This window comes from Musca autumnalis, unplaced genomic scaffold, assembly GCF_047663935.1.
Source record: "Musca autumnalis isolate F117 unplaced genomic scaffold, ASM4766393v1 scaffold_1, whole genome shotgun sequence".
In the NCBI taxonomy this organism is placed as follows: Eukaryota; Metazoa; Arthropoda; class Insecta; order Diptera; family Muscidae; genus Musca; species Musca autumnalis.
Genome location: NW_027411644.1, coordinates 212,679,183 through 212,700,436, shown reverse-complemented (window position 1 = coordinate 212,700,436; position 21,254 = coordinate 212,679,183). Strand labels below are relative to the sequence as shown.

General features: G+C 36.8%; 1 protein-coding gene across 4 annotated transcripts in view; it reads left to right on the top strand.

Moving 5' to 3' along the window:
* Ace (Acetylcholine esterase) overlaps nucleotides 1-21,254 on the top strand; it is a 540,867-nt gene that overhangs the window by 213,891 nt on the left and 305,722 nt on the right. The window contains exon 1 of one of the 4 annotated variants that reach the window (XM_073960048.1): nucleotides 8,024-8,322. The exons of the other annotated variants lie outside the window; for them this stretch is intronic. The gene's annotated coding sequence lies outside the window, so the exon portion shown is untranslated. Of the gene's footprint in view, nucleotides 1-8,023; nucleotides 8,323-21,254 lie in introns of those variants that run through there. 4 annotated transcript variants of the gene reach the window in all.

The window sequence follows — 21,254 nt, the reverse complement described above, 5'->3', positions numbered from 1 at the left end:
AGAAAGGGTGCTTCTATAGACCCTTTGTGAAAGAAAGGGTGCTTCTATAGACCCTTTGTGAAAGAAAGGGTGCTTCTATAGACCCTTTGTGAAAGAAAGGGTGCTTCTATAGACCCTTTGTGAAAGAAAGGGTGCTTCTATAGACCCTTTGTGAAAGAAAGGGTGCTTCTATAGACCCTTTGTGAAAGAAAGGGTGCTTCTATAGACCCTTTGTGAAAGAAAGGGTGCTTCTATAGACCCTTTGTGAAAGAAAGGGTGCTTCTATAGACCCTTTGTGAAAGAAAGGGTGCTTCTATAGACCCTTTGTGAAAGAAAGGGTGCTTCTATAGACCCTTTGTGAAAGAAAGGGTGCTTCTATAGACCCTTTGTGAAAGAAAGGGTGCTTCTATAGACCCTTTGTGAAAGAAAGGGTGCTTCTATAGACCCTTTGTGAAAAAGGGTGCTTCTATAAACCCTTTGTGAAAAAGGGTGCTTCTATAAACCCTTTGTGAAAGAAGAGGTGCTTCTATAGACCCTTTGTGAAAGAAGAGGTGCTTCTATAGACCCTTTGTGAAAGAAGAGGTGCTTCTATAGACCCTTTGTGAAAGAAGAGGTGCTTCTATAGACCCTTTTTTAAAGAAAGGGTGCTTCTATAGACCCTTTGTGAAAGAAAGGGTGCTTCTATAGACCCTTTGTGAATGAAAGGGTGCTTCTATAGACCCTTTGTGAAAGAAAGGGTGCTTCTATAGACCCTTTGTGAAAGAAAGGGTGCTTCTACAGACCCTTTGTGAAAGAAAGGGTGCTTCTATAGACCCTTTGTGAAAGAAAGGGTGCTTCTATAGACCCTTTGTGAAAGAAAGGGTGCTTCTATAGACCCTTTGTGAAAGAAAGGGTGCTTCTATAGACCCTTTGTGAAAGAAAGGGTGCTTCTATAGACCCTTTGTGAAAGAAAGGGTGCTTCTATAGACCCTTTGTGAAAGAAAGGGTGCTTCTATAGACCCTTTGTGAAAGAAAGGGTGCTTCTATAGACCCTTTGTGAAAGAAAGGGTGCTTCTATAGACCCTTTGTGAAAGAAAGGGTGCTTCTATAGACCCTTTGTGAAAGAAAGGGTGCTTCTATAGACCCTTTGTGAAAGAAAGGGTGCTTCTATAGACCCTTTGTGAAAGAAAGGGTGCTTCTATAGACCCTTTGTGAAAGAAAGGGTGCTTGTATAGACCCTTTGTGAAAGAAAGGGTGCTTCTATAGACCCTTTGTGAAAAAGGGTGCTTCTATAAACCCTTTGTGAAAGAAGAGGTGCTTCTATAGACCCTTTGTGAAAGAAGAGGTGCTTCTATAGACCCTTTGTGAAATAAGAGGTGCTTCTATAGACCCTTTGTGAAACAAAAGGGTGCTTCTATAGACCCTTTTTTAAAGAAAGGGTGCTTCTATAGACCCTTTGTGAAAGAAAGGGTGCTTCTATAGACCCTTTGTGAAAGAAAGGGTGCTTCTATAGACCCTTTGTGAAAGAAAGGGTGCTTCTATAGACCCTTTGTGAAAGAAAGGGTGCTTCTATAGACCCTTTGTGAAAGAAAGGGTGCTTCTATAGACCCTTTGTGAAAGAAAGGGTGCTTCTATAGACCCTTTGTGAAAGAAAGGGTGCTTCTATAGACCCTTTGTGAAAGAAAGGGTGCTTCTATAGACCCTTTGTGAAAGAAAGGGTGCTTCCATAGACCCTTTGTGAAAGAAAGGGTGCTTCTATAGACCCTTTGTGAAAGAAAGGGTGCTTCTATAGACCCTTTGTGAAAGAAAGGGTGCTTCTATAGACCCTTTGTGAAAGAAAGGGTGATTCTATAGACCCTTTGTGAAAGAAAGGGTGCTTCTATAGACCCTTTGTGAAAGAAAGGTTGCTTCTATAGACCCTTTGTGAAAGAAAGGGTGCTTCTATAGACCCTTTGTGAAAGAAAGGGTGCTTCTATAGACCCTTTGTGAAAGAAAGGGTGCTTCTATAGACCCTTTGTGAAAGAAAGGGTGCTTCTATAGATCCTTTGTGAAAAAGGGTGCTTCTATAAACCCTTTGTGAAAAAGGGTGCTTCTATAAACCCTTTGTGAAAGAAGAGGTGCTTCTATAGACCCTTTGTGAAACAAAAGGGTGCTTCTATAGACCCTTTTTTAAAGAAAGGGTGCTTCTATAGACCCTTTGTGAAAGAAGAGGTGCTTCTATAAACCCTTTGTGAAAGAAGAGGTGCTTCTATAGACCCTTTGTGAAACAAAAGGGTGCTTCTATGTTATATGGACTGGAGAATATGTATCACGGCGTATGGTCATCTAAGGTGTTGAGTATGACGCTTTTGAATTGCGCTCCGGCTCGGCCCATCATACTCACTCATCCACAAACAATCTGGTTGTATCACAAAGAATAATGAAACATAAATGAATCGTGTATCGTTGCACGGGGTTATGACTGTGGTTGTAGGGACACCAGGTGGTAGTGGTCCCCTTTTTGCCCTCCCAATGGATTCCGACGAATCCCCATATGGGCCACACTGAACATGCAAACCCCCATAAATATCTCGACTGAACCTTTTTACCTTATTACTTTACCTTCTTATACAAGAAATTACTCCATGGTATTCATTTCAAATCCAGATGTACATAACACACTTTATTTCAGAACGCTCGAAAGCCATCCATAAATTCAAGAAAAATAAAAGATGTAAACAATATTATAAATGTTAAATTTATCCATGGGATAAATATTTGGAAATAACTTTTGAATTTAGAAATGTTTATATATATGCTTTGCTTAACTGATTCTTCTATTAATTCAAGTAAAAATAATGTTTATGGTTATAGTGAAAGGGGGGGTTAAATTCAAAGATAGGAGGGTATACGCATTAGGTATGACTCTCCCCAAATTTCAATGCAAATATGCAAGTGGTATTGAATCACTAATAATGTGGTTTATCTTTCTATTGAGCTCAATCGATGATAAAATAATAATTCACAATGATGAATTCCAATATTTGATGACATAAAATATGGGGTTAGCCTTAACAAAATGAAATTTGTTTTAGCTTATTTAAGCTGATAATATTTACAATATTTATAAATATATATAATTTATAAATATTTATAATAATAACGATTACGTTTCAACAATTGTATTATACATTAGGCATTACTGCCACAAAAAAAAACAATAGAAAATGACTTGATTTGTGCTACAGTGTGCACCTTGAAACGGTATCCCCGCGTGGTGCAATAAACGAACAATTTATCAAAATCTGAATTTTGACGGGAAGCCAAAAAAAATTAAGTTGAATGAATAGCCGAAAGTCAATGGTAAATTTAGAAATGATTCAAAAAGGCAGATATTGCCCTAAAGGTATACTTATGTACCACTAGTGGTTCTTGTAGCTAATTAAAACCTGACTTTAGACCATTATCCATTACATCCACGCGGTGACGTACCGTTTTGCAACGTGCACATTACATAAACGCACCAAAAGTGTGCATATAAAGTGGTTGACTGTTACGTGGTTATGGATAGGGGTATGGATGGGGAGCTATTCAAACTCTGATATCTAATTCCTTTAATCAAGAAAAGAAACTTAATCGGCTGACCGTCGACGGATGTTAAAATATTTAGTTCACGTTTTCCCCCCTCTGTGATGGAGAAAAACGGATACTAAAGGGTATGATTTACCCTGATCGTACTTACTCAACGGAGCGATGAACACAAAAGGAAATATCTTAACAAGTGCTAATTTCTTTTCTTGATACTTATCTGGAATTTGATTTCCTGTTGTCTGAGTTATATATATGGCTGCAACTGTTGCAGGTTAGGTTCTGGTGGTGACAGGCAATCTTGAGGACGTAGTAGTTCAGGTATATCTGTTCATTCTCTGGATGGCAAGTTTGCTCAGGGTTGGTTGAGTAATCTTCGTTCATGTCCCCTCAGGGAATACTGATGACGGCAACTCAGGGGTTGAGTAGCAATTTGGATGGCAACCAATTAAACTGCTCGGTGTATCAAGGCGGGCAAATAATTATTCATTTGGTGACCAGAAGTTAGGAATTTCAATTATTTCCCTAAAAAGACAGGACGAGATACCCCCGCATGACTGTACCCCCGTGTGGTGCAATAATGTAGTGGTTATTGGTATAACAGCCACGAATCCAAATAATTTGCCAAAAAAAACACGACTCCACAATTTTTGAGAAAATTCCACTGTCATTAATGGAATGATGGTTTTGTACGAACTCTTTTATTGATGGAGAGGGGAACAGTGCTGGGGTGTCGGGGTATCCACGTCTAAAACTCGAAGATAATCCACCAAGATTTTGCGTTGTGAGAGAAATCTAGAAACAAATTTCACAAGAAATTTCATTTGAAAATTGTCTTATTTGACAGCAAAATACTGTTCACTGTTTTCTTCCAACTAACCTTTCTTGCTGTTTAGTTATGCGTGGTTGGAAGGATTTTTCCAATAGGAACGTCGTTCTTATTAATTTATTTGTGCGGCACTTTTATAATTTGCTTTCTGTTATTCTCTCACGTGTTACTCTTAAAATACACTTTGGTGTTTAATGGCCGCCGATGTTGTCTCTTCAAGGAATAAAATGCAATGATTTGCAAAAAATATGAAATGCATCGAGCTTGTTGTTCGATGTTCAAAATGGCCGGCTTTTGCAGTTTTGTGCACATTAATAATGTGCACGAAAGGAAGAAAAAGATAAACGTCAAATCAAATGTGCATGCCAGAGGGATTGTTAACCCTTCTTGCATTAAATGAAAGCGGTCGTACGCTTTTGTTACGCCGACCGGTTGACATAACATCTATAGACCCTTTGTGAAACAAAAGGGTGCTTTTATAGACCCTTTGTGAAACAAAAGGGTGCTTCTATAGACCCTTTGTGAAACAAAAGGGTGCTTCTATAGACCCTTTGTGAAACAAAAGGGTGCTTCTATAGACCCTTTGTGAAACAAAAGGGTGCTTCTATAGACCCTTTGTGAAACAAAAGGGTGCTTCTATAGACCCTTTGTGAATGAAAGGGTGCTTCTATGGACTCTTTCTTTAAGAAAGGGTGCTTCTATAGACCCTTTGTGGAAGAAAGGGTGTTTCTATGGACTCTTTCATTAAGAAAGGGTGCTTCTATAGACTCTTTCTTTAAGAAAGGGTGCTTCTATGGACTCTTTCTTTAAGAAAGGGTGCTTCTATGGACTCTTTCTTTAAGAAATGGTGCTTCTATGGACTCTTTCTTTAAGAAGGGGTGCTTCTATGGACTCTTTCTTTAAGAAGGGGTGCTTCTATAGACCCTTTGTGAAAGAAAGGGTAATTATTTAGACCCTTTGTGAAAGAAAGGGTAATTATTTAGACCCTTTGTGAAACAAAAGGGTGTTTCTATAGACGGACAGCTGTGGCTTGCGCGGACGACATACACATAATATCAAATGTTACACCAATATTTTGGAATAGTTTGGGGTCGGAATCGCCCCATATTGTCAGGGGTAGCCTCATTTCAGCCGTGCAGGTGGTAAACAGTGTGACATTGGATTAATTGGATTGATCTTTTCATATTCCTCAGATGGAAGAACTGTCTCAAATCAGGTATGTAGATTTTTAACCTATGACATATGTCATAAACAATAGGACACAACGTCAAGATCGTGCATGCATTGGCATACATTACAATCTCTATGCTGTCTAAGGGATGTAGAATTGCAGAAAAGTAAAAGGTTAAACAATCACCACTACTTAGGAAATGCCCTGTTTCATTTCAAGGGGGTGAGGCTTCTTATTTCTGAACTCCTCAGACAGCTTGACATGGTTGATAGTATCGAAGGCCTTCGATAGTTCAAGATTAAGCATGACTGTTCGGTCCGTCACACGGCCTTTTCTGGTATGTGTGTATATGACATGTAATGCTGTTGTGGTGCTGCGCATTTTTCGGAATCAATGCTGAAGTTGTGCAACTGGGAAACATCATGGCGACGTGTAGTGCCTCTAAACCTTCGCTACTGGTGACAAAAGGCTGATTGGTCTTACGATTCGCTTCTGCTGACATCCTTGCTTCAAGAAAGAGGCCACTCTGCCAACTTTGGGGGCTTCTGTTTCAATATGGGTGGCTAACGATTTTGATGACCTTAATCAAGTACTTAAATCTGGGTACATCCAATTGCTCAAGCATTACCATTGAGATTCATTGTGCACCCAACACTTTGGATGATATCGGGTTTCGGATGACATTAGCAACATCGCCCCCATCTCTTCCGATAGCGGGGTAGCCCTCTACCAATTGCCTGTTAAAATAACACCTATTCGGATCTGTCACTCCATTGAATGTAGCAGCCGTTCTATCATTCTTATTTTTTCAATCAACCCTATCAGGCTTCATTTGCCGCTTATGCTCGCTTATAAGCCGGTTGACTTCAATAGTTAGTTCCCTAAATTTTGGATTATCCGTATTCTTTCGACGAAGTTCATAACATTTTTTTAGTCGCATCGTTGGGAAATTTATTCGACCAGCAGATATGTAACGGGAGGTTACTGCTGTGATAATGTCCCATTAAACTTTCTCAGCTATCCGAGAATTTGAGGGACTAGGCAGCTCTCAGAAGCGGTGATTGGTAAATTCTCTGTACCCTTAGCAATCAGCTTTTCCATGGCTCTAAAAAATATGGCGAACATGGGTTAAAAATTCGAGTGGTCTGTTAACAGAGACGACGATAGAAATATGGTCAGAGCCAAGCGAAATAACGGGTTGCCAGAACACGCGGCTGTGTCGATATAGACATGTCCTTCCATTCGTCTCTTGTAATCGAAGATGACCTATATCGGCGCATGTTTTGGTGTAGTCCCCATTAATGGTACCGTTTGATTTTAGTTATTTTAAAATTTTATAAAGAGTGGTTTTGTCTAGGGCTGAGGTAAGCTCAGTCGCTGCCAGGGTCGACATAAGGACCCACAAACCTTAAGTAAAACACGAGTGTTTACAATTTCAATGTTTATTATAAAACTCTTGGTGTTTGAAAGACAAACAATATATGTGAGGGATATGGATGAGATGTATCTTAGATAACCAATGGATACATAGATGACAATATGGTTGTTGTAATCAGCTCGATGGTGATCGGGTTTTAGATGTGCGCTCAATGGTAGCCGGGTTGTTGTTGTATTCGCATGTCGGGTGTGTGACTCGGCTCGAGTTGCTGTGGGGGAAGAGATCGGTTAATGGGAGCTGGCTAAGAGCATAGAGTTGGCTATGAGCTTGAGCTGGCTGTGAGCTGGGAGCTTGAGCTGACTGTGAGCTGGGAGCTTGTTAAGAGCTGAGAGCTTGCTATGAGCTGGGAGCTTGCTATGAGCTGGGAGCTTGCTAAGAGCTGTGAGCTTGCTAAGAGCTGGATGCGTGCTAAGCGCTGAGAGCTTGCTATGAGCTGGGAGCTTGGTAAGAGTTGAGAGCTTGCTATGAGCTGGATCGAATCGTGGCTAACTAGTATGGTAGACTGCGGACGAGCCAGACGTCTATTCATACTTTGTTCGGCATGCGATCGACCATTTCGGTGAATAAAACCAGAATACATATTCGGAGTGAATGAGAATTATTGTGTAGCAGTGATTGTAGTTAATTACATTGAAGTTAAATTTGTCCACTATGCTAACTGTGTAGTTATAGTTGATGGAAATGAACGCGTATAGGAGTATATGAAACTTTCACGTTACAATTTTAAGCTACATTTGTTGACCAAATAATAAACATAAACTACTTTCAAAAAACTCTTTGACAGGAGGACCAGTGATGCTAATCATTCTTAAAATTAACAATATTTCCCTACTTCGCATTTCCCTTACTGTCACATTTTCCGTCTATAAGCATAAGACTCTCATAAAATTGGTTTTGCATGTCTATCGTTTAACTGATGGTGACAGCCATAATCATTGCGGTTATGATGACGACAACTATGCTGGTGATGATGTCTACGTCCCATATAATTATGGCATAGATTGTATTTCCCCTGTTATGCCACTCTACATCATTTACTTTGTCTATGATTTCATTGCAGAGTGATGAAGGTGTCACGACAGGTTAGCAGTAATAGGTAGTGGTGGTGTTTGGTGTTTGGTGCTGGCCTAGGCCACAGATGTTAGTGCTGATATCATCAAGGTCAATATGAACAGCTGTGCTTTCGGTGGTTTTTATTACAGCCTTCCTTCCTTCCTTAGAGGCAGCCGCAGTAACGCAGCGATGGTGATGATGATGGTACTTCTGTTATAAACGCTAACAATGACGTTGCTGGGAATAAAGAAAATGATAATGTACACGTAGTGGTGTTCAATCTTTTTTGGACGTTTCGTTTTGCAAGTAAATTCCTTTTTTTGTGAAACCTGTCGCTTCCCAACTCATAATAAATAAAATTTGCTAAATGTTGAAGAGCATTCGTGCTGGGTCATGATAGTAATATAAATGTGTTATATAACCACGAAGCATATTTAAAAACAGAAAAAATACTCAAAAAGTATCAATCAATTATCCGATATTTATGACCAACGACGAGTTTTTAAGTATTAACATTAAGTTAGAATATTTAATTATCGGTATAACATTTACCACATAGTATGCTGAATAAATTATTATATAAAATATAGAGCAGATATAAACAGCCTAATCTCTTTTATTATGGACGAGTCATAGGATACTTAAGTTCCAGTCATCTAGTGATACTTTCTAGTGAAAATAACGAACGAAGAGTCCGTACAAAACCAAAAAATAAATAAATTACAAAATAAATTAAAAAATATATGCGGAATCTAGACAATGCGTAGAAAAATATGATACCAAATTTATAGAGATTGGGTACATAAATTTCATATTATAGCAACAACAAAAAAGAAAAAATTATTGTTGGGAAATATTATTGCAAATATATTTTTTGGTTCGATTCGAAAAATAAAAAAAAAAAAATTGGGAGTTCTACAACTATTTCGCTAAAATCACATACAATAATTAATTAATGTTTACTGCTGAAACTGCATTAAGATATATGGTTTACCATCGCGAAAGCTTAGTTGCTCACTGTGATAACTTATAAGGATAGGAAATTAAGAGTAATATTGAAATTACAATCATTAAAAAAATGTGAAAATTAAAAACCTATTATTCGCGAATTAGTTAAAATCAGTTGATGCACATCCGTTTTTGGATACAGCGAATCAATCTCTTTCAATATCTATGCATATTTCGATGTTCACTCAGCGGCCATCTTACAATGCAAACAACCTTAAAGTGGGTAAAAATCGCACAATGTGCACACGATTTTGATGCGCATCCGGTTTCATTAGCGCCCATCAAAAATACGTCAATATACACATATTTCAAATAGATTCTTAAAGAACCGCGGATGTGCCTCCACATTCTAGTTTGCGTAAGATACTCATATTACTCGCGTATCTCTGTAATTTATGACACGCGTATGACACGTATTTGTCAAAATATATTTTTGCTGATTTTCCTATTTTCAAGGTATCTATATTTGCGGTTTTAGTGGATGGATTCGATCGCGGAAGGGCGCATTACTTGTAAATTTTACACGCAAAAAATGGGGTTTTTATGGAAATTCACGCATCAAATTTTGGCCTTTAGGCTCCAATTACTAGAATCCTGTACGGAGCTCACTCGTGAGATATACATTAAACGATGTAAAATCACGAGTTCTATAATCCTATTATGAGTTTGGAATATGATCTTGTTGCGCGTCCGGATCATTAAAAAAATTCAAAAAACCCCGAAATATCGGCTTCAAATTTTCAGCATCAATTTTAGGTGGATGCAGTGGATATATCGAAAAATCATACACTAGTATCATGTTGCCCATGGATAGAGATACCCACACGGTGGGTAAATACCGGGTAAATACCCATTTGTAGGTATTTATTTGTGCATTTACTATATTGAATCGCCAATACAACATCTTTCACCCAATTCTTGGGTATAGGTTGTGAAATCGTTTCAAAATGGACAGTTTTACAATACACCAAGACCTCGCATTGCGTCGTTTCACTTTGCGTTGTTTTCGAAGTTGCGTCGTTGCTTAGTTAATACCTATTTTCAATATGTGTCGTTCGATTTTCGATGTTGCGTTGTTTTCAATTTGAGTGTCTAATTTTTTATACCCTCTACCATAGTATAGACGGTATATAAAGTTTGTTTTCCCGTTTGAAATACATTGAAATATTCATTTGCGATCATATAAGCCGATTTAGCCATTTTCGCCTTACCGTCCTTTCTTTTGTTGTAATCACGCAATCTTCCGAATGATTTGAGATAGATGGCTGAAATTTTGTTCACATGTATATTTGGTCTGAGCTTAGATCAAGTTCGAAGATGGGCTACATCGGTACCGCCCGATTTCAGGTATGTTGACCATTTTAGCTACATCTTCAGTCCGAATGAGCTATAATTTGGTATGTAGTCTTCCCAGTGATGTAGAAACTTCTCCAACAAAAATGAAGAACATAAGTAAACGTTTTGTTATATCCCTCATATAACGAAACCGCTAGATTTCAATTATTTTGTTTCAGTTACATTTTCTGGCTGAATTAGACCAAAATAGCTGTAATTTAGCATTTAGGGTTCCTATTTGTTCAGGTAATTTCTCTACCTAAAATTGTGGAAATAAAAAAAAGCGTTTTTCACCCTGGAACATATCTCCGAACTTTACATGCCTTTTCATAGAAAATCTTAATTCGCTTTGCGTCGTTTCACTTTGAGTCGTGTTTTTTGGAACGTATCTACGACGCAGAGCGAGGTCTTGGTGTACTTTAAACAAGTGGGTAAATACTTGGGTAAACACCCGAGTATTTACCCAAATGTTGGGTAAAAACTCTTTAACTGTCGAACCACTTGACGTAGGCTGACAAAATTTGGCTCAAAACTTTCTTATATTAATAGTATTAACTGTATTGAAAATGGAGTCCCTGGGTCCATGTTTTGGGATAGCCCCCATATATCCGTTCCTCCCGATTTAAGGTATTTTTCATCTATTAGCCACATTTTACAACCAAATTGGCTGTAATTTGGCGCAGTAGGTCCTCAATGAGTATAATATATCCTTGCAAAAATTTGTCAACGTACATAGGTCCACGTTTTCTTATAGCCCCCATATAAGGGTACCCTGATTTCGAGTATTTACCCAAAAGTGGGTAAAAACTCTTTAACTGTCGAACCACTTGACGTATGCTAACAAAATTTGGCTCAAATCTTTCTTATATCAATAGTATTAAAGGTACTGAAAATGGAGTCCCTGGGTCCATGTTTTGATATAGCCCCCATATAACCGTACCTCCCGATTTCAGAAACCCATATTGGGGCTACAAGAAAACGTGGGCCTACGTTGACAATTTTTTGCAAAGATATTTTATACATATTAGGAACTCACTGTACAAAATTACTGTCAGTATGATTGTAAAATGTGGCTAAGTATGATTGTAAAATATGGCTAGGATGCTTCTATCTCACGGTATGTCACATGACGATCTTGCATGGCAAGGGATGAATGTTCTCTAATACAACGGCCGTTTGGACGACCTTCGCCATACATAGATTTAAGTACATCGATGCACTCATGCCTTACATTGTGAAAAATTTGCGGACGAAAATGTTAAATTTTTTGGAATGTGATTTTTGAAGTCACTGCAAGCAGCAAAACTTATGGTCGTACTAAGTACGATTACGCTATAAAATGTCAAATAGCGCCTGGCAAGACGTAGTGTTGCCTAGGCCAGAAACTTTCTAGCAGCCCTTTTTTTGAAAGAAACTACCCATATTATTAAGTAGTCTTTTTTAATCTGAAAGAGCACAAATTATACTACTTTTAGACTTTTTTGTTGAAAAATATTATATAGTCTTGTAGTAAATGGCTACTTGCGGTGCCAACGATAGCTCAAAAATGGATGGGCCGATCTTCGCATATTTCTTGTCATTAAGCGAAACAGTTTTTTAAAAAAATCTAAAAATTGTGAACTGTCAAAGAGTCAAAATTTCGATTTTATCGAAAAAATAAAACGTTTTTTGTCAAAAAGGGCTGCACGATAACTATACAGCCTAGCAACTTATTATTTTCTTAAGTAGTCTCCAGCATGATTTATACACTTTTTTATGCGCTCAAAGCAATTCTTCAAGGACTTTTTCCATTCCGATTGAGACACCTCCAAAACTTCAACAACTTTTTCTATACCCTCCATCATAATATGGAGGGTATAACATAATTAACACATCGAAATATTCATCGGATACCCTATAAAGTATATATGGGAATTTCTGAGTGAAATCGGAAATTTTTTCATGATGAAGTTTTTGATTTCCTTTATTTTTTGCTGTGGTAATGCTGCTGATTAGCAAAACCTTTTAGTATATTTTTAGATTTTTTTTGACTAACGCTTCCAGAGATATCGCGCCTTGAAAAAGTCAAATTCTGTAAAAACTACATGCAAAGAAATACTCATAAGTTCTTTAATATTGGTCCAATTCGAAAAAAATATTTTTTTGTATGTTTTGTTGTTTTATCAGCTATTAAATAAAAAATAGCACAGTGGGCCTGGATGCTATTTTCGCGATTTAATATTTAAAATCAATTCTTAAAGATATTCGACCCCTTCGATTGTCTTTAAATTTTTTTGTATTAAACTACGTTCAATTACAAAAATTGTAAGCCTTATGTGGTAATGGGGTTCGGACGATTACTATTTTTTCTGAATTTTTTTAAAATTTGTCAATTCAATTTTTACTTTTGTGCAAAATTTATTATTTTATTACAAAAATTTTGATTTTATATTTATGCATTTATCTCAAACATCTTAAAAATTATTATTTATCGATTTTGAAAATGCATCAGCGAAAATTCCATTAAAGCCCACTGTGCATTTTTTTATTTTTTATGATAAATATGTAATATATAATGATAAATATGTACTCTTAGCTTCCAAAATACAGGAAATACAAATTTTGGACAAAGGTATTAAGGAAAAATTGTATTGACAAATTTTAAAAAAATCAGAAAAAATGGTAATCGCCCGAACCCCATTACCACATAGGACTTAAAATTTTTGTAATTGAACGTAGTTTAATACAAAAAAAAAATTAAAGAAAATAGAAGGGGTCGAACACCTTTAATTTTTTATTTAATAGCTGATAAAACAACAAAACATACCAAAAAGATTTTTTCGAATTGGACCAATATTAAAGAAGTTATAAGTATTTCTTTGCATTTAGATTTTACAGAATTTGACTTTTTCAAGGCGCGATATCAAAAAAAAAATCTGAAAATATTCTAAAATGGTTTGCTAATCAGCAGCATCACCACAGCAAAAAATAAAGGAAATCAAAAACCTCATCTTGAAAAAGTGTCCGATTTCGCACAGAAATCCCCATATATAGGTATATAACGCCTTCATATCTCCTATATTTATTCGTTAAAATATTAAAAACTTTATATAATTTTATCGTAGTCGTGGCAGCAAAGCGCACCGGGTTCAGCTGGTAATAAATAATTTTATTTATTCTGGAAAATTTTGTAATGACTTGAATTTTTATTGCATCTTTGAACTGATTAAAAACACATTCCGAAGAGTGCTTCTAAATTCAATCCAAAGCACTGCATTAAACACGTGCTTTAATTAAAATGCAGTGCTAATTAAGTGCATCTTTCGGTAGTCACGCTCTTGTAAAAATCATTTGTGAAAATACATAATTTGATGTCATTCCAAATCGCTTGTACATATGATTTAATTGCATCTTTGGAGGCAAACTTTTTGCTGGGTATGTATTAGGGTGGAGCGATTCGTATGGAATGAAATTATCTTAATGAGCGCTTCGCGTTTTTGATTCTTGGGATTGCATTAGACCATATTGAAAATCGCGCTTTCCGATTTTGACTTGAACAACTGGATCTCTTTTCGTCGGCTAAAATACAATATTACTATATACAGATTTAATATGTCCTTTATAGTTTTTCTAAGTTTAAAAAGTCAAGATTATAAAATTTTGTTTTTTTTTCAAAATAGTCTGGCTTGACCCCATTGTTGTTGTTTTATTATATTAAAACAACTAATTTATTAGTGGAAAAAGTTTGGCATTGCCATGGGGTAAGGCAGGGAAGACTAGTTTCGATCCATAGAAAGGTACCTTCCGTAATTGTGAAAGATGTGACATCAATATCGCACCGAAATGACTGAAATTTGTCATTTAGTCTTTCATGGGGTTATAAAATGTTCCTGAAATGAATTAGCAGTATTGGTCTACGTCTTTCTATTTTCCCCATAGAAGCATAGCTCTCGATTTAGGTATTTTTTGGGTTTTCATCACATTATCTTACTGAAATATCGAAAAGTTGGGTATAACAAGTTCTACCTGGCCGAACTTAAAGCCGTTCTTATTTGTGTCTTGTTATGCTGGAATCAAATGAAGTCATTGGATCCCCAGTCAGGGTTGTACGCCGGATGACCCATCAATTCCACGTTTTGTCCGTTCAAACAGGCGCTGGTATGAATCGATGTGTGAGAGGTCGCATTGTCATGGTGCACAATGATTCGTCTCCTCATGTTAGTTTTTCAAATTTCTCTGGAGACTTCAGGCAAAAAAATTGTAGAGTGCCACTCAGAATTAACCGCCCAACTTTGTTCAAACCGTATACTCGACATATGGTCAGTTTTGCCAAAGAAACAGGCGATCATTTGCTTCGAAGTGCTCCGTCCCTGAACAGTTTTCGTTGAATTTGGCTCGCTTTCTATGACCCACACGGTCGATTGCTGTTTTGTTTCGGGCTCATACGCATAGATGCAAATTCGTCATCTGTGACGATCTTATAAACGTCGGGTGAAGCATCGCGATCGTTTATATTCACAATTTCTTTGCATCAATCTAGCACGCTGGCGCAGACGATAAGTGGTTCATGTACATATTTTAAAGAATAAGTAATTCTAAGCTGTAAATCACACACACAAAGATATCGATGCGCTCAGTAGGTATCATGCACATTTAAGTGTAGGGACAAAACAACCCTCCATGTGCTCTGTTGATTTGAGTGTCTAAGATTATAATAGTATAAGTATTTCTGATGTAAAATATTTACAAATAAAATCAGAATTGAATAATCTTATCTCATTTTCACACGGGTTAATTTTTTTCTGACATAGCGGTGGTTTTTAACGAGTGTCAGCCACGATTTAATTCATTAAACTAGTTTTTCATATTGCTACAGGATGGCCCTTTATCGACATACAAAGATTAAATGTGATCGGTGCACTCTTGGCGTATTATCCACATCGAAAATTAAGAAAATATTCACAATTCCATTTTTTTGCAAAGTGATTTTTCAAAAAAAAAAAAAAAAAAATCAAATGGCGCTGGCAACACGCGGTGTTGCCTAGGCCAGATAGTGTTCGTACAGCCCTCGTACACATCACAATAAATTGTTCCATTCCAATGCTCATATCTCAGCCAATTTTGCTCCGATCGACTTGAGTTTTTTGTGGCACCTATACTTTAAAATAAGGCAATAATTTTTTTTTTCGATTTTTTGAATTGAATAAGTAGAGGTAACCCCTTAAACAAAATCATAATATTAACTCCATTGTCATATTAAATGGCGTGTGAGACATGTTCTCCCCTTTTCGTGTGGTCAACAATAATTGTTATTTGCCTAATTAAGTTTAGAACACAAGAGAGAATGAAAATAGTTAACAACAACAGCAGCCATTCCCGGTTATTAGCAATAAAAAACCTCGAAAAAACGAACAGACATTTTTCTTTGGGTGCAAATCATGACAACGCTAATTCACTTGGCTGTGGTGTTTTAATTTTGAAAAATACCTCCATTATCTACCCTCTCCCAACCTTCCTCTTTTGTCCATCCAAATAAAAATAAAATAAAAAAGAACATTCACTAATTGAGTTCTTGAAGAAGTTTAGATTTTTTGTAGGATTGGTTTCAAGTTGTTATGTCTGACTGCAGCTGCTGTTGTCCACTTAGACGATTGGCTTGATTTGGTGACCTGTCACATTTTCGGGGGGTATGGTGGCTAAATTGACGACTTTATTTTGTTTTCATATTTTTTTTGGCATTCTTAAATGAAGAGGCTAGTTTTTATCAGTTTGTTGTTGTTTTTCTATAAATTTTCTTCAACCTTTTTAAAGGAGTGGTTGCGACAACCATCTCCATGGAACGCTCTCAGCCAAACACACAAAACAACGATTTATAATTTTATTAATGGGTCAATAGGTACGAATTGGGTTTGGGGTGGGAAATGTTATGATACGAGGCAGGGTTGTGTTCCTGCAAAGCGGTGGGGGACAGGGAGAGGGGGAATTGAATGCCGGTTTAGACAATCATTCATTCACAAAAATACACACAACCTTGCAGACTTCATTCATTCATTCACTTATCCATCTAGCCTGCCAACCAGCCATCCATCCATCCATCCACACAACCTAAATCAAACATATTAACAGCCATGGCAGGAATAAGGAACAAAAACAAAACCTCAACCATTGAGAATGAAAAACAAGTAACAAACAAAGTTTAGCTAGGCTAATGTAATAACGTTGTTAGTTGCTGTCTTAAATGTCAGTTGGAAATATTGTTGGTGTAGGATATTCGAGGTTTCTGTCTGTTTTCCGGCAATGCTGTTCAATTTTGCGACACAACACACAACCATTATTTTGTCGGCGTACATTTTTATGTTTCGTATCAATCATGTTTGGCATTTTTATTTTATTTCGTGTTTAGGTTAGTGTTCGCAGTTAGTTTTAAGCTTTGTGGAGCTGAAGAATGAAGAATATGTGTGGTTTTTTATAAAAGGGGAATAATTTAATAAAAGGGAAATAATTTTCTCTTCCTTAAATTAAAGGTATTTTAATAATCACACACTTATTTTTATTCTTTAGGGGTTATTTTTATCAGCCTTACATACACTTAAATAAAAGAAAACAAGTAAAAAATCGTTAAGTTCGCCCGGGCCGAACTTTTTATATCTTCCACCATAAAATAGTCTTAATTAAAAAGGAATAATTAGTTTCCTTTCGTAAATTTTAGGCCGATACCTTAAATACCTGAATTATCTATCTATTATCTATCTAATCTAAAGAAGTAAAAAGTATCAGTCGGCTTTGCCTATGTGAATATGAAACTTTCATCTACGGTCAGATCGAATGTATTTAGAGTCTTTTCAGTATTTTGGTGACTTTTTGGATATTTGAACTTTCCGACGAAAATGTGCATTAGTGTTGCAGAGGAGATAGTTAAGGGGTTATCTCTAGTTGTGCAGACCAAAAAACTAATTTTTCATGAATTTTTTTTCAAAGAAACTACCAATAATTTTAAGTAGACCTTTTTTCTACCTGGAATAGCACATCTTAGAATTTTAGAAATTTTGTTGTTGAAAACTATTTCATAGTCTTGTGAAAAATGGCTACCTGCGAAACCCTTTTTCAGTAAAATTTAAAAAAAATTGATTTAAAAAAAATTTTTGAGCTGCCAAACTCAAAATTTCGATTTTAACGAAAAAATTGACCGTTTTTTGTCCAAAATTCGGGCAAAGAAATTTAAAAAAAATCTGTCTCGCTTAAATACAATATTTTTATGTATTAAATAAGCTCAGCAAACCATATGAAGATCGGTCGATTCGTTTTCGAGCGATCGTTGGCACCGACTTCAAAAATGACATTTCGAGAAAAACTCGTTTAAATTTTCCACGATACATACAAATCACAACAAATTGTTCCCTTCCGATGCTCATATCTCAGGCAATTTTGCTCCGATCGTACTTCAAAATAAGCCAATAATAATTTTTTCGATTTTTTGAAAGTGACAAGTAGAGGTAACCCCTTAAAGGAATGGACCGACATAGTCCATTATTGAAGTGGATCTTTTTTGGGGGTCATATCTTTTCTTTTGCACCAGTATGTCAGGTAGCAAGGACTTATCCACGGAAAACATAATATTGCTGTAAACAGGACCACAACGAACAGCAACAGTATACATATCCAAAGGATCTTCGAGCAGACCTTAAACTGCACCTAGACACAAATATTGAACTTTTGGGGGGGAGGTACCCTAAGGTTACTCCATTTTAAAAGTTAAACTAAATTTTGACAAAATATTAGGAGATTTAAAGTTTTGACCAAATTTGTTCAAGAGATATCGTACATACCATTTAAGTTTTATTTGATAAATATTCGGGGGAAGTACAGAAAGTTGTGGACCAGAATTGCCCATCTTCGAACTGAAACTAAATTTGAATATGACGAAGGCCAAATTTTGCACCTAATCGGTTGTTCAGTTCGAGAGTTATCGTGCTCTCCTGCTATTACATATTGCGCCATAGGGTTTTTTTTCACCTTTCGGGCTGTTTTCTTAAGAAGTATGGACTTGCCCTGAAAAAACTTTTACCGTCGTAATTGAGGCAGCGAATGAATGTAAGCTGCTTGAACAAAAATCATTGTGAACATTGAAAAATGGGATTACCAAGCAGGACTATAGGAAAAGTGTGGAGTTTCAATTAACTGACATAATTTCGCATATGCATTTATCTAATGAAGTGCGATATATATACTAGTTACTAAGCTTTGCCTTCGTCTGCCACAAAAACATCCTAATACGCCTGAAGATCGGCTTAACCACCCGTGAAACGTAGCGTAATGGTTGGATGCATGGGACTTCGGTATACTCCTAATTTTTCAATGTATATCTAGGGTCTAACAGGTCAACTCGAAAGAGAATTAATAAAATATCACTATAAATGACCTTCGCCTTAATAAGGCAAAAAATAAAAAAAAAAATCAAAGTGATTCGAGAGCAAATATAGTCCATATTCGAACCTGATCTATATCTGGTAGATATATTAGGATGTGTAAAGAATAGAACAAATCGGTCGCTTCCTTCAAAATTTATCATGCGAACCAAAATTTCCGAACATTTTGTGGGGCAGGTACCGGAAGGAGTGGACGGATATAAGCCATCTTCGAACTTAAACTATGTTTGGACAAAATATTACGAAAGCCAAATTTTGGACCGAATCAGTTCATCCGTTCGTGAGTTATCGTGCGCTCCAGCCAGCCAGACAGACCGACGGACATGGCTAAATCAACTCCAAACTGTCTGAAACGGATTTCGTCCAAACATACTTGGGTCTAAAACCATTATTTCGATGAAAGATACCACCTATGGGGTTATATCAAAGTGTGGACCTATCTTGACAATTTTTGGTGGAAAAGTTTTGTAACTGCATATTACGGGTAGCTCAGTCAAATAATGGAACTATATGGGGGCTATACCAAAACGTGGACCTATGTTGACGATTTTTAGTTAAGAAGTATCGTGACCACTGTTGACCTCAAATGTCGAATAACAGCGAGTTCGAATAAAAATACTAACTAAAACCCTCAAAATACTGAAAATCGGGAGGTACTGTTATATGGGGACTATTCTTAAGCATGGACCTATGTTGACAGTTTTTGGTGAAGAAGTGCTGTGACACCTAAGAACTTCAAATGTCAAATTACAGCTACTTCGGTTACATATTGTAACTAAAATCCACAAAACATCGAAAATCCGGAGGTACCGTTATATGGGGGCTTCACCTAAACATGGACCTATGTTTAAAATTTTTGGTGAGGAAGTGCTTTGAACTAAATAGGACCAATGATGACAGTTTTTGGTGGAGTAGTGTTACAGTTAATTGGGTGCCACCGTGGTGCAATGGTATGTACGCCCGCTTTGCACGCAAAAGGTCGGGGGTTAGATTCCCCGGCCAGGCAACATCAAACATTTTTCAACGGTGGCAAAATACCCCTCAGTAATGTTGGCCTTGAAAAACTTCCCCACTAGTGGTGTCTTAAGACACGCCGTTCGGTCTCGGTGATAAACAGTAGGTCCCATATCAGTGAGCTAAATATGAATCGGAGTGCACTCATTGATATGAGAGAAGTTTCACTTGTCCCGTATGGGATGTTGTGGAACAAATACGGAAAATCGGGTATATGGGGGATATACTTAAACATGGACATGACAGGTTCGGTGGAGTAGTGTTGTGACCCCTAAGAACCTTAAATGTTAAATTGCAGCTAGTTCGGTTAAAAATTGTAGCTACAATAAAACCCTTCAAATTTAGAAAATCGGGAGACCGTTATATTGGAGCTATACCAAAAAATGGGCCGATATAGCCCAGGTAGAAATACAGGTAGAATATATAGCAATTTCGAGTCATTCAAACAAAAATTGTCTGAGATATGAGCGTTAGAAAGGAAGAATTCATAGTGATTTGTCGGGGGCTGCACGAAAACTATCTGGCCTAAGCAACACCGTGTGTATGCCGGCGCAGTTTGATTTTTTGAAAGTTTGACAGTTGAACGTACTCAGGACAGTTTGTCATACGACAATGTCTTGTGTTGTTTACAGTGTCTTTCTTATGAACATTTTCGTCCGATCATTTTCACAACTTTCTACGTGAATAATCACGGCAAAAGTGCATCGATCAAATTAAATCTGCGTATGTCGATAAATGGCCATCCTTTACCATGTCGATAAATGGCCATGAAAAACTGGTTTAATGAATTCAGTCGTGGCCGACAGCCGCCAAAAACGAAGGTCGTGAGGGTCACACAAAATCGGCCGCTGTGCCAGAAAAAAAATTAAGCCGTGCGTGAACGAATAATGCAAGATCGCCATGTCATATCGTCGGTGTCATGCTTACGTGTTCCATACTCCATTTGCCTGTTTTGAGATAATCGCATTGGCTAAAGCAAATATTTATATTTTTGACTTGAAATATTATTAATAGTGTATAGAACATATTTGCAAAAATTTAGAGGAATATGTATTGGGATATAAAAGTTATAGAGGTTTTTTTAAAAAAAGAATTTTTGTCGATTTGTTCCATATCCGCACTTATGACACAAATGTGAAATATTGTAAATGACATGGAACAAAGTGACAAAAAAATTTTCCATCTTTGCCTCAATAAATTAAATACTTCTAAATCGAAAATTAAAATTCTGATTTTTGAAATGTGTTTTTAAACTTGTAAGTTTTTAAAATATTAATTTCATAACTGAAAAAAGTTTATGCTTTCCGTCTAGGCGTGGATATCTCGGAAACTAGAGCAGATAGGAGAAAGCCGACTAGAAATTCAGAAAGAGCATACCGGAAAACCCTAGAAACCACCTGTATCTCAAAAAGTCAAAAATGGCGTATGGAACACTTAAGCATGACACCGACGATATACCATGAGATATTGTCATCT